This window comes from Dipodomys spectabilis, unplaced genomic scaffold (assembly GCF_019054845.1).
Source record: "Dipodomys spectabilis isolate Male_0828 unplaced genomic scaffold, ASM1905484v1 ptg000783l, whole genome shotgun sequence".
Lineage (NCBI taxonomy): Eukaryota > Metazoa > Chordata > Mammalia > Rodentia > Heteromyidae > Dipodomys > Dipodomys spectabilis.
In genome coordinates this window covers 20359847-20376584 of record NW_024871460.1, presented here as the reverse complement: position 1 = coordinate 20376584, position 16738 = coordinate 20359847, and the positions used below count along the sequence as shown (strand labels likewise).

General features: G+C 32.6%; 1 protein-coding gene across 2 annotated transcripts in view; it reads left to right on the top strand.

Annotated features, from left to right (window-relative positions):
* The window catches only part of Vps13b (vacuolar protein sorting 13 homolog B), a 505216-nt gene that overhangs the window by 266308 nt on the left and 222170 nt on the right, over positions 1 to 16738 (top strand). The window lies entirely within an intron of this gene.

Below are 16738 nucleotides of genomic sequence, written 5' to 3'. Positions count from 1 at the left end.
CCTTCCTGGTCTGGCTTTGAACCATGATCCTCAGATTTCAACCTCTTGCATAGCTAGAATTACAAGTGTGAGCCACTATTGCCTGGCTTAATAGTTTTTCTTATGAAAACCTTTACATTGATTGGTTATCCTTAAAATGACTTCTCCTTTGCTGTTCAGTATTGCTTTAATTTTAAAAAGTCTTGAGAATAACATCTTTTAATTTCTTAAATAAATCCTGCTATTTTGAAACTTTATGCTCCTTTTACTTAGAGGTAATGTTGCCTTTCTTCAGACATCTGTAGCAAGGGTTGACAATGTTTGGGTAGCTATTATGTCACAGTAGGAGCACACAGCAGCACTTAACATCTATGGAATGCTTCCTTGGAACCAAAGATTCTCTCATTCCACATGAACTTTCCGAGCAATGCTTATATCTCATTTTATGCACTTAACAATCTTTAGATTGTAAGCATTATAATTATTATCTATTTGATAGATAAAAAAAAAACCCAGACATATAGACATTGAAAAAAATTTCCCATGTCACACATAATTGTCAGCTTCTATTACCTATTCTTATAGCATTATATCTTAATGGCTCTATCTGTGTTTCTTGTAAGGCCTGTTGCCTCTAGGTTAACTAACTCATAGATGAAACTTTGAAACTTAAGTTTTGAAGTTTCAAATTCACATTTCATTACATTTTTGTTATTGAGATACTAGGCTTTTTCCTGATAGTGTTCTTCCAAACTTTGTGTAGACTATTTGAAAGAGTGATCTTTTTGTGTATTTTCCTTGTGTTTCTTAAAATATTCTAACTCGATCCTCACCTTAGCATTGTTGTATTCTTTAAGTGTAGTTGAACATTCAATCAATGGTTTTGCTCATATTTTTATAAGCTGAAGTGAGTTATGATCAGATATAAATATTAACATAAGCTTGTCTAATAAAATTAATATATTTTGTGATTTGCATTTCACAGGAGATATTTAAAAAATCATTATAACATGTAAATGGTTATATTTCCTTTAGTAAAGTTTAATAGTTCTTTCAGTATTATAAAAGAAAGCAAATTAAAACTTTTTTTGTTCATTTTCCTATTTATCCTAACTATATACTCAGATGAAAATTTTATTGAAAAATATGCATCTTAAAACAGTTTTATGCTACTTGTTTACATGTATTTACCATATGCCAAAATTATAATTGAATATGTTATAAAGGTTCTGGTGACTTGAGTTCCTTACCAGTCAGTCTATACACTTGAGCAAGAGTGAGTTCAAGCACATATCTGGAAATTTTTCTTATAGAATTTGATCAACCTAGAAACCATTTACAATTGTATGTTGACTGTCTATTATATTCTCTTATTATGTGGATCTCTTAATGCCTATATTAAGAAACTTTTTAATAAACTGATGATTGTAGCTTAATATTTATGACAGGTAGTATGAATTTTAAAGTATTCAAACTTGTTTTTCAATTCATAGTAGTTTTAACTAGAAAGTTTTTTAACTTTCAATCTTTGCTTTGAAAAACCTGTATTTTGTCTGTAATTTATTTTCTGAACATTTATGAACTTGTGCATGCAGTTTTTGTTTCATACTGTAGATATTTGTGGGTCTTCTGATGTCCTCTCCGGGATTTTATCTGTGACTAATTTATTCCATTGCTCTTCTAAAACTTTCTCAATTGTTACATTTGCAGCCATCTCTTTTTTGGGGGGTGAGGGATCCGATCGTGGGGCCTGAACTCTGGGCCTGGGTGCTGTCCCTCAGCTCTTCAGCTCAAGGCTAGCACTCTACCACATTAGCCACAGCGCCACTTCCGGCTTTTTTCTTTTTGTTTATGTGGTGCTAAGGAATCGAACCCAGGGCCTCATGCACACAAGGCAAGCGCTCTACCACTGAGCCACCAGCCCCTGCAGCCATCTCTTTATAGACCTTTCCTAATCCTTTTTAGTGCATTCTTTACTTACAAGATTTGAATCTGGTATTAGTATGAGTTTTTCGTAAAGAATTCTTTTAAAAATATCTACACATATATGAAAATACCATTTTAGTTTTGCCAAACCCAAAGATACTTGTAAGTGAGATTTCTTATAGGTATGTCTTGTTCTAGGGCAATTTAGTCTATTGAATTTCATTTTTAATAAAAGAATAATGGATTTATTTTTCACTCAACTTGCTGTGGTAGAATTCTTTCAGAATGGTATACAGTATTTATTTTTATTTCTGCTTGTCACTTTCCATGTGGACAATTTTTGCAACAGTGGTTACTGACTGATTTTTTTCTGTGTGCTTGATGTTACATTAACAGTCACAGAAAGAATTATATCTTTTTATTTTGTAATTGATAAGACGATACAACTGTTATAAAAACTTACATCATGGCTAGTATTTCCATGACATAGATATTCAACATAATATAGATGCTTCTGCATGAATACTCTACCATTTTATTGATCTCGACAAATTTTTTGATGAGATACCATACAGTGTATTTTAATTTTCTGAACTCTAATGTATAATTAATTTTCTGATTTTTTTAAATCACAGTTTGCTAAAAATATGGAGTCAACTATCTTAACTGATTTAAATACATAGCCCTTAATGAACTTGAAGGATATTTTCAGATGCTACAATTGTTGGAGTTTTTTTGTTTTTGTTTTTGTTTTTTTTTCCCCGGTCGTGGGGCCTGAACTGAGCCTGGGCACTGTCCCCTCAGCTCTTCAGCTCAAGGCTAGCACTCTACCACTTCCAGCCTTTTCTGCTTATGTGGTATTGAGGAATTGAACCCAGGGCCTGATGCATGCTAGGCAAGCACTCTACCACTGAGCCACCTTCTCAGTCCCTACAGTTGTTTTATACATTAACATCCTAACAATATACTCCTACTTTGTTTCTTCTGTTATGTATATTTTCAGTGTATTTTCTAACACTCATCTGGGCTTTTGAAAAGGGCTGTTGTTCCCAATATGAAATAACATTAGATTGATATGACTAATAAAAGGCATGGTTGAGATTACTTTAATTTTTTTGTGCCTGAAATGGGATTTGAACTAAGGGCCTGGAGGCCACCCTTTAGCTTTTTTGCTAAAGGCTACACCCTGAGTCACACCTCCACTTTGGCTTTTTGATGGTTAATTGGAGATAAAGAGTCTCAAGAACTTTCCTGCTTAGGCACAGCCTTAAATCAAGGTCCTCACATCTCAATCTCCTGACTAGCTAGGATTGTAGGTATGAACCACCAAGCCTGATTCTAGAGATTTCCTTAATTTTTCATGACATATATACTTCAACAGGAACAATAGCAATTCATAGTTGCAACTAAAGTCCTTCCATTGATGAGCTTAGCATCATTAACAGTTATGTCTGTGTACTTCAATAAATCATATTTCTTTAAGAATAGAAAAATCATTTTTATGGAAATGCTCACCATAGCATTTCTTGATTACTGGTGAATTTAGCTCTAGTTTTGCCATTTTCCTTTATGCTTTTATGTTTTCTTCTAAAACCTAGCTTACCATCAGCCTTAATACTAAGTTTTCCAGATATAAAGATTAAATTCTACAAATCTCTTGAAAACAATGTTCTCCTTCCTCCTTGCAGCCTATAATTTCTTCTTAATTCTCCTTACATACAAATTTTCTCAAAGTTTCACTGTGTTAGTTTTTGGAGAGGTATTTTTCATATCTAGGCATTATGACCCTAATTCTATAGTGCTTAGTGTTAGTTACAAATAACCCCCTTTTCACAAGTCAGAGAGATTTGGGATTAGTAGGTATTTAAATTAACTTGGCTAAACATTTGTTTGAAAATAATATCAGTGAAGTTTCATTTCTTGTTATATTCTTTAGCCAATATGGTTGAAGGGTTTGAATTTATATTTTCTGTTCACCAAAGTAGCTCTATCTTTTGTGATTTCCTGTAGCATGATGTAGGTTTTCATTAATATATTTTCTGTTTGCTGCCAAAAGCTACCTCAATAATAGAGTTGGATCATCATAAATTCTGGTTTTATAAATTATTTAATGTTTTTAAATACATTTCCCTCTTTCATTGGTATTTCTATGCTATTCCCTAGAATTTCGTATTAGAGAGCTACTATAGAATAAATGACAAAATGTTTGGATTTAGTAGAAATCTAGCTTATAGTCTTTCATAATATTTTGCTTATATTAAATACACTGGAAAATAAAACTATAACAATACATAGACTATATTAGTACCTGATCGAGCACTGTTGTTGAGGCACTAATATTATAGGTATTTTTTTTTTTTTTTTTGGGTCCGGTCGTGGGGCCTGAACTCTGGGCCTGGGCGCTGTCCCTCAGCTCTTCAGCTCAAGGCTAGTGCTCTACCACTTGAGCCACAGCGCCACTTCTGGCTTTTTTTCTTTTTGCTTATGTGGTGCTGGGGAATCGAACCCAGGGCCTCATGCATGCAAGGCAAGTGCTCTACCACTGAGCCACCTTCCCAGCCCAGATTATAGGTATTTGTTATATAAATATTTCTGGGCTTGAAGACAAATGACAGGAAGCATAGCATGTCTTTAAAATATGCCTTAAAAATATATAAATGAAGCCGGTTCCATTGGTTTACCCTTGTAATCCTAGATACTCAGGAGGCGGAGACCTGAGCATTGAGGTTCAAAGCCAGACAAGGCAGGGAAGTCCTTGAGAATCTTATCTGCACTTAACTGCCAGAAACCTGTAAATGGAGTTATGGATCAAAAAGTAGAGTACTAGACTTGGTCAAAAACCTCTAAAACATAGGCCCTGAGTTTAACCCCTAGTACTGGCACAGAAGAAAAAAGTGTTTAAAATTTTAGGAATATAGTAGTTGTTCACTGTACTGACATATAAGACAGATCTTAAAACTACTCTCTTTCTGATATAAAAAAAATTACATTTTCCCATTGATAACAATGATTGAAAAGCTAAATAGTGAATTGTATATTTACTCCTATAGTTAGTCATGGATGAGTGTGTTGTGTGTTTGTGTAGGTAGATAAAAATATTTTGGTAAATTTTGAATTTACCTCACAAACGTGAGGTAAAGCTTCATATAAGAAAGATTAAGAAAGATCCATTTTACTGTGTTAACTAGTATCTATACTTAGCCATGAACCCCTATTTCTACCACTAGGAAAGAAGCTTATTAGAAAGATAATTAGAAAGCAACCATCTTCCTTTTATTTAATATTACATGAGCAATAATAATTTAGCTATCTATATTATGTAAGAATACTTGGTAACCACTAGTAAGGTAAAATATTGTGCCCAAGATACCCGTGTAGGTTTTATGTGAAAGCAGTAATTATTTTTCTAAAACACCAATCAGTAACTCTTAAATACACGTGCTTATCTTTCTTTTAGTTTTTTTTGTGTCTACTGAGTTTACTATCTTAGGATAAACTACTGGATACCTGTTTGTTCACTGTCAATACTTACACTGATTAATAGCCTTGTTGAAGATAGACAGTTGCTTAATCTGAAAACCTATGGTTGCCCATCACTTCTAATATTTAACGTTAAACAAAAATAAATTTAAAAACATCCCACATTGACAAAGGTGATAAAATGTATAAGCATGGTTATAAAAATAAATTAAATAGTGTCAGCTAATTTTTTTCTGGCTTACAGAGTTTTCAGATCTTTTTTTATTAAATCATAATTTACTTTAGGAAAATATGTTAACCATTTGTATATAACCACTTGTACATAATATTCAATCCCAGAGTCCTTCATTACTGTCTCAGCAGGTAGTACCTGTATGCCAGATCTAACCACTGTTCTGACCACTGTAGCAATAGATTAGTTTTAGTGTAACCAAATGTTAGCGTCAAATTTTGAATGATGAAGATTTTTTTTTTCAACATAATTTGTCATCTATAAATCTACCTGACATAGTTTCTGATTCAAGGTTAAGTAATGCAATTTAAAATGTAAATATTTAGTCATAATTGTAGTATACCTTTTAACATCAGCTTGTAATATACTAGAATAAAATTATACATGTAAATATAGAGAATACATATATCATATATGTATTATATATGTGTTTATGCTTTTATGCATATATCATCCACTATAATATTTTCCATGTAAATATCTGAATATAGCTAAAAGATCAAGTCACCATTCATTAACTAAATTCCTAGTGTTAATCTTTTAATCTGTGGCTATTACACAAGGTTTTTGGACAAGTGTTAATCTAGATCATTTATTGCCATGGTCATTTAGTGAAAATTGTTATATTCATATTTATATATTGATTGTGGAGTTCAGAGCTTCTCTAAATAAGACAATTACTTACATTCTGCGGCTGTGTTTTCCTTTACTTGTATTGACTGTTGTGCAGGTATGGGCTTGATAAACTGATATAACAGTGAAAAGAACCCCTGTCCCATGTCAGCTTATCAGACATGCTATGGACAGCAGGTGAAATTGAATGGAATCCTAGTCACTTAAATTCTGAGTGGAATCCATGAAGTTTATGTTCAGTGAAACACAACCTCAGTATTTCCAGGTGATTTTAAACAACACCTGATAAAACTGAGGTATAGTACCACTAAACTTTCAAGAATTGTCCAAAAACTAGAGAAATATAACACATAGGCTTATAAAATTATAATGTCATTTGTAAAGTTTAGTTCCAGAAGAGATATTGATGATGTACACAGAAAAATAATCCTTTAATATCTTATTATCTGGTATACAATCAAATGCTATAAACATTTACATTGTAAAATGAAACAATAAAATCAAGTCAAATTTTATCTTTTTTATTCTAGGAAATGTTATGATAGATAATTCCCTGGGCAAAGTATCCTTCCACTCAAATCTCTCTTTCATCCATTTTCATTCAATTATTTTATTTGAAAATACATGCTCATCTTTAAAAAATTTTTAATAGTATATCAGCATCATTTGTATATTGTCAGATTAAAGTATTGTGATGTCTGAAACAGATTAAACCTTTACTCTGGTAACCTAAAAATATTCAGGTGATTTATAAGATGGTATAGGTTAAAGTACATTTACTTACAATGGTATTTAGGCAACCCCATGTTATTTATGGATGATTTTTAATCATCCACAGTGTAAAAATATACTTTTCCATACTTATTCTCTACAGTTTTTAACAAAACCTTTGAAAAGGAAATTATGCAGTTACAGTACCTCAACATTGGAGCTCCACCTCTGTGCTGCAAGTGGAAATGTAATGCAATAGTGGCAATAATGCTGAGCTGCAGTTTCTCTTCTTTTTAGAGAAAACTGCAGTATTCCAATGCTTCTTTAAAAAGGGAGTACTTTTAAATCTGTCTGGTCACCTCAAAGGCAATGTAGAATATTTCCTGTCTGTAGGATTAGAGGAAGGAAGAACCAAGCCAAAGTGTTTGATGTGTGGTATACTGTAATTCCTTTCATGTGTTTGGTGGCTTTTATATGATGATCAATGTTCTGCTACCAATTGTGACCCTGATGTGGTCCAGGTCATTAAAGTTCGATCTTCTTTAATGTATAGGGTTATTAGCCATACCTAGCAGCATTATTATAATTAAGGATACTGTTTTCTTTTAAACAGTACCTCTTATTTTCATTAAAATATTTATTTTTCATAATTCAGTAATCATCTTGGCGACTGTGATTATCATGAAAGAGATGATTCAGTATTTGGGACTGCCAGTACTAAGATTACTGTAGGCACATGCTGTTTAGATCCTCCCTACTGTTCCTTGTAGAGCTGCTTTTTTAAATCAAAGTTTTCTTCCCATAATGCTCCATAGGTATGTAAACTTTAAGAGGAAGCTAGCTTTGTCAGGCAGTATTGGTGGATATATGAATCCTACAGGAAATAAGCATTGTTACTGTTGCTATTAGCAAAATACACCTTCAGTGAAAAAAAATGTGATGAATATACCCTTTCTTTCATCTCAACTCACCTGTTCAAAAGCAGTAAAATGGCAAGCTACTGTGGGTTAAGCAATGACTGACTATAATGACACAGACTTGTTAAAATGTAAATCAAGGATTGATTAGTATAATAATGGAATGTCCCGGGGCTGGTAAGGTGGCTCAGTGGTAGAGCGCTTGCCTTGAATGCTGGAGGCCCTGGGTTCGATTCTTCAGCACCACATAAGCAAAAAGCCGGAAGTGGCGTTGTGGCTCAAGTGGTAGAGCGCTAGCCTTGAGCTGAAGAGCTGAGGGACAGGGCCCAGGCCCAGAGTTCAGGCCCCACGACCGGACCAAAAAAAAAAAATAATAATGGAATGTCCCTACATTGAAATTGTATCTGTTGGCATGGAATTTGATTTAGATATTTGGTAATATTTGGTAAGTGAATGACAGCTTTTACAAACTGAATGCGCAGTATGACCTATTTACATGTTTCTGTATAAATGGAAAATTGAATGAGTTGCACAGTAAAATTTCAAATTAGTCTTGTTTGAATATGCATCTGAATAATAGTTTCTTGTTTTTATGAATGTGTGTGTGCATGTGTATGTGCACTTGCTTGCATGTGCATTCATGTGCCTGTCCTGTAGCTTGAATTCAGGACCTGGGCCGTGTCCCTGAGTGATTTTGCTCAAAATTAGCACTCTACCTGTTTAGGCACAGCTCCACTTCTATGTTTTTGGTGGTTAATTGGATTTAAGAGTGTCAAGGGCTTTTCTGCTTGGAATGGCTTTGAACCATGATCTTCAGATCTCAGTCTCCTGAGTAATTAGGATTACAGGTATTAGTCACCTGAATCAGCTCCATTTCTTTATTTTTTAAAGACAAATTTGAATGATATAACTACAGTTTTAAAAAGTGGAAAGACAAGGTTTAAAATAATATCTAAAGCCTCAAATATATAATGGAAATAAAATTGCCATTTTCTTTCCACTTTTTAAGATTTAAAAAATTACTGTTTGCAATACATGATCATAGCTCCTTTATTGTTTAATATTTACCCTTTCTATGACAATGTATATTGCTTTATTCTCAAGGCTAATGCTCCACTGCTTGAGCCACAGCACCACTTTGGCCTTTTCTCAGTAGTTTATTGGAGATGAGTCTCATGGACTTTCCTACCTGTGCTGCCTTCAAACTGCAATCCTCAGATTTTAGCCTCTTAAGTAGTTAGGATTACAGGCACGAGCCAGACATACCTGGCTTTTAGGATTGGTTAAAACTTTTCATAGGTTACCAATAGCATACCCAACAGTCATTTAGTCCTTAAACCTGGTGCATGCATGCATGTGTGTATGCATGAGTGTGTGTGTGTGTGTGTGTGTGTGTATTGAGCATCATTTAAATATTTTGGTTAAATGCATCTTTATATAGGAATGACACAGTAGTATTTCACTGCATAAGTAAAAAAACTAAGAACCTACTTTTTCTGCTTAAATACCATGAATACTTCTGGCTCTTGTTATTGTTTTAGAACATTTTTTAGAGGACTGATTTTAAGTACTGTTGGTGTTAAGTACTGTTGTAATTACTATCTTAGTTGATATTATTAGTAGAGAATAATGGTTAATAATTGCTTAGTAGAGGAAGAATGTTACAAACACTAGGAGAATTTTCCAGAATTCTCAATGGTATATTTGACTTGAATTTGAAAATAGTGTGTAGATAAGTCAGTAAAACTTTCGATAAAGATATGGATAACTCTAGTTTAAGTAAAGGTCTGGGTGATTCATGTTTCTAAAATAGAATCAGTAGCTATGTTAGAGTTTGCAGAAGAAGTATGTTGAAGTTACATTGTGCAAACAGAGACATGACTGTCTGTTATAAGAACACATAGACTACTTGTGCTTATTTTACTACAGTTTTTAGAAACCTAAGAAAACTTAAGGAAAAGCTACTAAGTTTACAGTTAGCCTTTCAAAATAACCGATGTGGCAATTACAGTTAACTTCAGCACTGTTTACTATTCAGGATTCTATTATTTATGAATTTAACTTTTATGCAAAGTACATGTTCTAGTAATCTCTAACAATTCTATGTAAAAACACATAATAAATTTTTGTAATGTTCTCAATTTTTTCTTTATCCTATGTTGTCAATGACTAATTTTATATTATTACATGAATTAAAACTATTCACTGATCCTAAAATTTGATATTTGAATATAAATGAAAGAATGGTATTTAAGAATTATCTTGTTAGAGGAAAAGATTGTTAGTGAGACTTTAGAGCATTGTGTGATGTATGTTATGCTATTTAAAAATTAAAAGACAATAGTACTGTTTATCAAAATAGATTCTAGGAAGTGGAAACACCTTCTGGTGGGTAGGCAAAAGGGGCACAGGAATGGAGGGAAGAAGAATGAGCAAATAAAAAGCTTAAAGGCTACAGTTATATCCAACAGTGCTTTCAGTGCTATTGAAGTGCTTCCAAGCTATCTTTTCCACATACTGTATGTTATTAGACTCATCTGTGCTATATAGAATTTTGCATTTGCTGCTGTTAAATTTTGTATTTATTTTAATTAGCTCATTTAAATATCATGGAACTTAGATTTTTTTCCTCTTTTACTATATTAGTCATATTGCCAACTTTGTCTTGTGAAAATGTCATGACAAATTTATGTAAAATTAATTATAAAAACGATTTAATTGAACCATATATGCTAACATGTGACTAGAGACATACCTTGTATAGGTATTATTTGAATAGAGTAATTAAATAAGTTCAAGTCCATTTAGCAATGTTTTTCTCAAGTCTCTATTATTCTTTATCATAGTCTTTTATACATCTGTATCATACCAAGTCTTATAATGTTAATGCTGTTTTCTCATTTTTGCCACCACAAAAGAAAATAGATCTGGTTCTAAGTTAAAATAGATCTTGTTCTAAGTTAAGTGTGCAGAAAACTGAAAATAAATTTTGTTGAGGAACAGTGTCATATTTTTTATGAAAATGAGAAAATGATCCATCTACATCCTAATAACCCTCTTACTTTGTGTTTATTAGATCATGCATAGGTTCTTTGATTGCAGCAACACATTTTTCATTGTCAGTCAGGAGGTGAAAAAATGAGTATAGGTTTACACACTTTCACGTTTACTGTATCTTTTATATACCATGGCTTCTTGAATCATTGGGGCAGTATAATCCATGAGTAAAATTAGTTGGAAAATGAGGATGTGCTAGTTCAAAATGATGTCTGATAGCTGCAAAAAAAATTTTAAAAACCACATCAAAGTAGATGGTTAATTTATTTGCTTAAGCAATGAGACTGTATTAGAAATAGATACATATTTGTATTCTAGTGGGAAGTAGTCTCAAGTTACCTAAAAGATTTAATGGATCCTGCAAACTATATTGTCATTATTTATACATATATGTTTACACATATGTGTTAATATTAATGTAAGTGAAAATGTATGAAATTTATTATTAGACACAAATAAATTCATCTGTTAAGCTAAACATGTCCCTTCACTAAAAGCTTTCTATTAAGTAAAAATAAATTTTAGGTATATTTTTATTACTTTATTTTATGTACCTCTCCTTTCTTTTGATAATGTGAAATGTTTGACAAATAATTTAGTAGTAATTTAGCACTTGGTTAGAGATATAGAGAAAAGATTCTTCGTTTCAGCCCCAAAAGTAATTTAAAGGCCCATTTCTTTAAATTGATGTCTCTGTGCCATTAGTGTCCTTTTACATTTTATAATGATAATAAGATCATTATATAGATTCAACTACAAATCAGTCCAGTTTCTCACTGATAGCAACAATAACATCATTTTTACATACCTCCATTCTTTTTTTTTTTTTTGGATCCGTTCATGGGGCCTGAACTCTGGGCCTGGGCGCTATCCTTCAGCTCTTCAGCTCAAGGCTAGCACTCTACCACTTGAGCCACAGCGCCACTTCCCGCTTTTTTTAATTTTTGTTTATATGGTGCTGAGGAATCGAACCCAGGGCCTCTACCACTGAGCCATCTTCCCAGCCCCTATACCTCCATTCTTAAAGTGACCACATTCAGTTCCAAAGAAATGTAGATTAGAGTAAGTATTATTATCCCCCTGTGGAAGAAACTGATAGTGATATTTAGTAGACTTCCTAGGAATGCCTAATTTGTTAAGTAGTGGAACCAAAATTTGAATATAATTGTGATTACATAAAAATTCATGAGCAAAATCATGAAAATAAAATGCTTCGCGTATTGCTGTGAATGAATTTACTCATTTAACTTCTCTAATGACTTGACTTTAAGATGAGTAAAATGAAGCACTGGAACCACATTTTGCCCAAAGGCACCAGGAGGTAGATAGGATAGCTAAAATTATGGATTGAAGGAGAAAAACTTTGCAGTCTTTGTTCCTCACCAGTATTCTGTATTGGTATTCTATTGAATTGAATTGAATTCTATTGTATTGAATTGCTATGTAGTGTTCTTCTGAGTTAATGACTGAAAATTTCCCATGAGGTCTGAGCAATTTTAGAAAATCCATTGGGGACCTTTTCTGGGAAAGTTTCAGAGAAGTTATTAGTGACACTTGATTATGCTTACTTACTATTGAAAATAGGTGGTATACAAATTAATGAGATTCTTACTTCCAGAAATGTGGAAGAAAGGATGATAGTTTCTCCAGAGTGGTTATAGGCTCTTATGGCAAGTGTCTTTTTGTCTCTCTTCTGTGTGAAGAATTATTTGAGCATTACTTTAGCCATAAGCCAAAAGTTGCAGGAAAGGAAAAGAAAAGCAATTTATCTTTTTTCTACAATAAATGAAAAGAGTAAAGAATATCTCCTATTAATTGAATTTCATGCTATGTAATGTGTATATGGAAGTAAGAAAAACACATAACACAGCTTTCAAGGGGGAAAAACAAGTCGTTTAAGGATACAGGTGGACCTGTTGCAACAATGAGAAGTACAAGTTGTCATGTCGAAAAACAAGCTTTACAACGTTGGTGGGGGGGGGTGGGGGGAGGATTGGGGGGGGTAAGGGGGAGGTAGGGAAGGGATGTAAAGGGTAAACAAAGGAGGAGGCTGCAATGCTTGATAAGAAATGTACGCATTATCCTGCCCATGTAATTGTAACCCCTCTGTACAGTATGTTCACAAAAAAAAAATAAAATTAAATTAATTAAAAAAAAAAGAGTGGAGTGAATTAACAGAGACACTAACCTTGAAGAAGAGATACTTCTAGATAGCTTGATGAAGGAATCAGGACAAATATGAATTTCTTTGTCTCATATAGATATTTACATTTTATTGTTCCTTTTTCTGTGTTAACCTAAATTCAGATATATAAATATCTCAAGTCACAAAGATGTGATTCTTCAAGTATCAACTATGGTTTTAAAATCAATAGAGTTGCTAATTTGTGTAAAAAGCAAAGAGGACAAAAGGTACGTGCCTCACCTCTTAGTCCAGACCTTCTGAATCTGAATCTTTAGGAGATTCTTAATTAGGAGCAGAATGTTTTTAAAAAGGTTTTAGGTGATTCTTCTGCAGGATGAAGATAAAAATTCTGCCCTAAGTCACTTGTCATTGAACTCAGCATTGGTTTCAGTCTAATAAGTTGCCATTTGATCTTCTACCCCATTCATTTACTAAATTACTGTCATCTATGAAGATTGATAGTAAATTTAATAGGTTAATCAAGACAAAAGTTTTACGCCTTTCATTCCTATTTTCTGGCTTGTTTAACATTTTGCAGATCGAAATTGAGCTATCAGCGAATGATTTTGACTCCTTTACAGTGAATTCCTGAGATATGCCTATTCAGCAGTGAGCAGTAAATGGTTCAACATGAGCTGTTCCTTATGTAAACATACAAAAGGCCTGCCCAGACTAAATCAATTTAAAAAAGGAAAACATTAAAGCTATGTTTCCTGTTATACACTTAAAGTCTTTGGTTCCTTATGATTACATTATTGACCAACTATTGCAGACTTTAGTTTGTCCTCCCACACCACCTGTTGAATGGTTTAAATAGTTTGAGAGAAGACAGAAGAGGGAAGCAATTATAACTTTAGCTCCTACATTTTAGCCAGTAAAGTAGTTTTTCATGTTCAATGTAAGTTAGTATGAGCCTCTCAATTCACTCTATCTTCTGATTTGAATTACTAAACAGGTTTTAAAGGCTGAAATAAAGAGACAGATGAGAGTTCATACAGCTTTTAGAAGTAATGTGAATTTGCAATCCTGATTTATGATAGCAAACATTTCTAGGAAGAATTTAATTAGGAAATGAAGGATTAATACAATGTTTTTATTGTAAATTATTTACATTGCATTTTAAAGCCAGCCATTGTTAATATTAGGCATCCTACCTCTTACTTATGATTCTTTTCCTTGGATTAAATTCCTAGCAAGATACCATTCTTTAGAATAATGTTTTCATTTCTGATGTTCTGAAACTATAGTGTATGAAGCAAAGTTCTTCAATAAAGCAGACTTTCAATTTTTGCTACTGATTTTCTAGTAAAATATCTAAGTTGCCTTGTACTCAGAGGATATAGTCTATAAGATATTAATCCACTAAAATATGTTGAACTTAACTTTATTACTTAACTGATGATTAACTTTTATAATTGTTCCTTTTTATTGGAGAAAATATATATTCTCCAGTTGTCAGGTTATATGTTCTATATTATCAAAGTTGTTAATTAGATTTTCAAATTATCTGTACTCTTTTAATTTGCTAAGTCCATTACTGAGAGGGATAGGTTAAAATTTCCTATGGGTGATGATAGATTCATTGTTTCTGTACAGCTATCAGGTTTAGTATTAAAAAAATATTTTGTACTAATTTTTTTTTTTAACAGTGTGGGGCTTGAACTTTGGGTCTGGGTGTTGTCCCTGAGCTCTTCAGCTCAAGGCTAGCACTCTACCACTTGAGCCACAGTGCCACTTCTTTAAAAAATTTTTTTGAAGTTAATTTTTCAAGTAAATTTGGAATTGTGTTCAGTGTTTAGGATGAAATTGAGGGCTTACCACATATGCTATGTACACACTCATACTACTGAGGTATATATGTACTCTAGTTCTGGAATTATCTTAACTTTCATTTGTACTGAATCATTATTCAATCTAGTCAAATAGTTGTTAACTAGAGTATCTTGATTATTATAATGTCAGCATTCTTTATGTATTCTTACTACATCTTTCTTTTGTTCAACTTTGTTTTTTTTCTTGCATCCTAATTTTTTTATTTATTTAAAAATTATATTTTCTGTGTCTGTTATTTTCCAGGTTCCTAGCTAGTAAATTCTGAAGTTAATCTTTTTTCTTCCTAACAATACTATTACCTTCTCTTTTAAGTTTATATACTTTATTATCAGTGTCTTGTTTTTACCCTTCTCTCAGTTTAGGCATTATTTTAATTATTTTTGATGAAGATCATATTGGTTAAAAATTTATCAATTTCTTACTGCTACTTCTGAGTATTCTTTGGCCTGTTTAGCTATGAGATTTTTTGGTATTTTTGTACAATTACAGAATAATTCTCAGACTTCTCTCTTCAAATAAGGCCTATTCCCCTAGTTTTTGTATTTTTGCCCTCAAGATCTAACTAGACATTTTAAAAACTTTCTCCCTTTACTCTCTCTGTATTTTAACATTAATGTGCAAGATTCCTTTGTTTCTTTTAATTGCATTTTGGATTCCTTCAAATCTTTTAATGTGCCATTACTTTAGTTGAGTTTAATCTGCTTGAGTTTTCAATTTAATTCTATTCTTATATTTGTAGTTCTGCATTGTTCTGTGTTCTTGTATCTTCATTTTTCCTATTTTGAGAATATAATTTTACTGTTTGAACAAAATTTTATATCTACTAGTGTACTATTTAAAAGTCTTGGAGGATGTATTCTTACTACTTTTGCTGTGTTTCACTCATCATACCTTAGTATGCTATGTGGGTAAGTTGTAAATTTTGTCTGTGAATGAATGTCCCATTTCACATGGAGCCTAATCTGGGAAAATCCTTCAAGTTGAAATGGAGCTCATTCCAAGAGTATTTGTTTTTACCTTAGCCATTGTCATCTCACAGGATTGTCAGATTTCCAGACTGAAATTTTGTTCTTATCAAATTTGAATCTCAATCCCTTAAGTTCTGTGCATTCATTCCCTTTTCTAACAATAGAGTGAAATCCAGAGGGAGAAGATTAGCATTGTGAAAGGATTTTATGGAAAAAAATAAAAACAAAACGCATAGCTTTGCTATCTCTCAGCATCTCTGAATTGTTTTCTCTTTGGTAGAAATGTTCATATAGAACCTGAAATCATCTCTACAATTAAAAAACATAGTAAAAGTATTTAGAATAAGAGTAAAGTTCCGGAATAATATAAGAAACCCTCATGTAGATTATACTTGATAAATTTTGAATCCCTTATAAATCATAATATATAATAAACTTTTAATGTCTGTCTCAAAGAGCTAATTAACCCACTTTATTAATTTGAGTAATCATTAATCTTGATTATCAACTTCATTGAATTGGAAATTTTAGATTCGTAAAGCACAACTCTGGATATATCTATGAGATATACATTTCTAGAGAGAGAGAATTCAAAGAAGACCTTCAAATGTGAACATCACTATCACATAGGTTGGAGAGAACACATTAGTGCAGACATTTTCTTTCTCTGTATCTGGAGCCATCTTGTGATCTGCTGCGTTCCCCCAAGTCTTCTCTACTGTAAAAAACTGAACCTCTGACATTGTGTGATCCAAAATAACTCCCTTTTTTTTTGCCCAGGCATTTGAAAACAGTAGTAATGTGCAGTAGACTAACA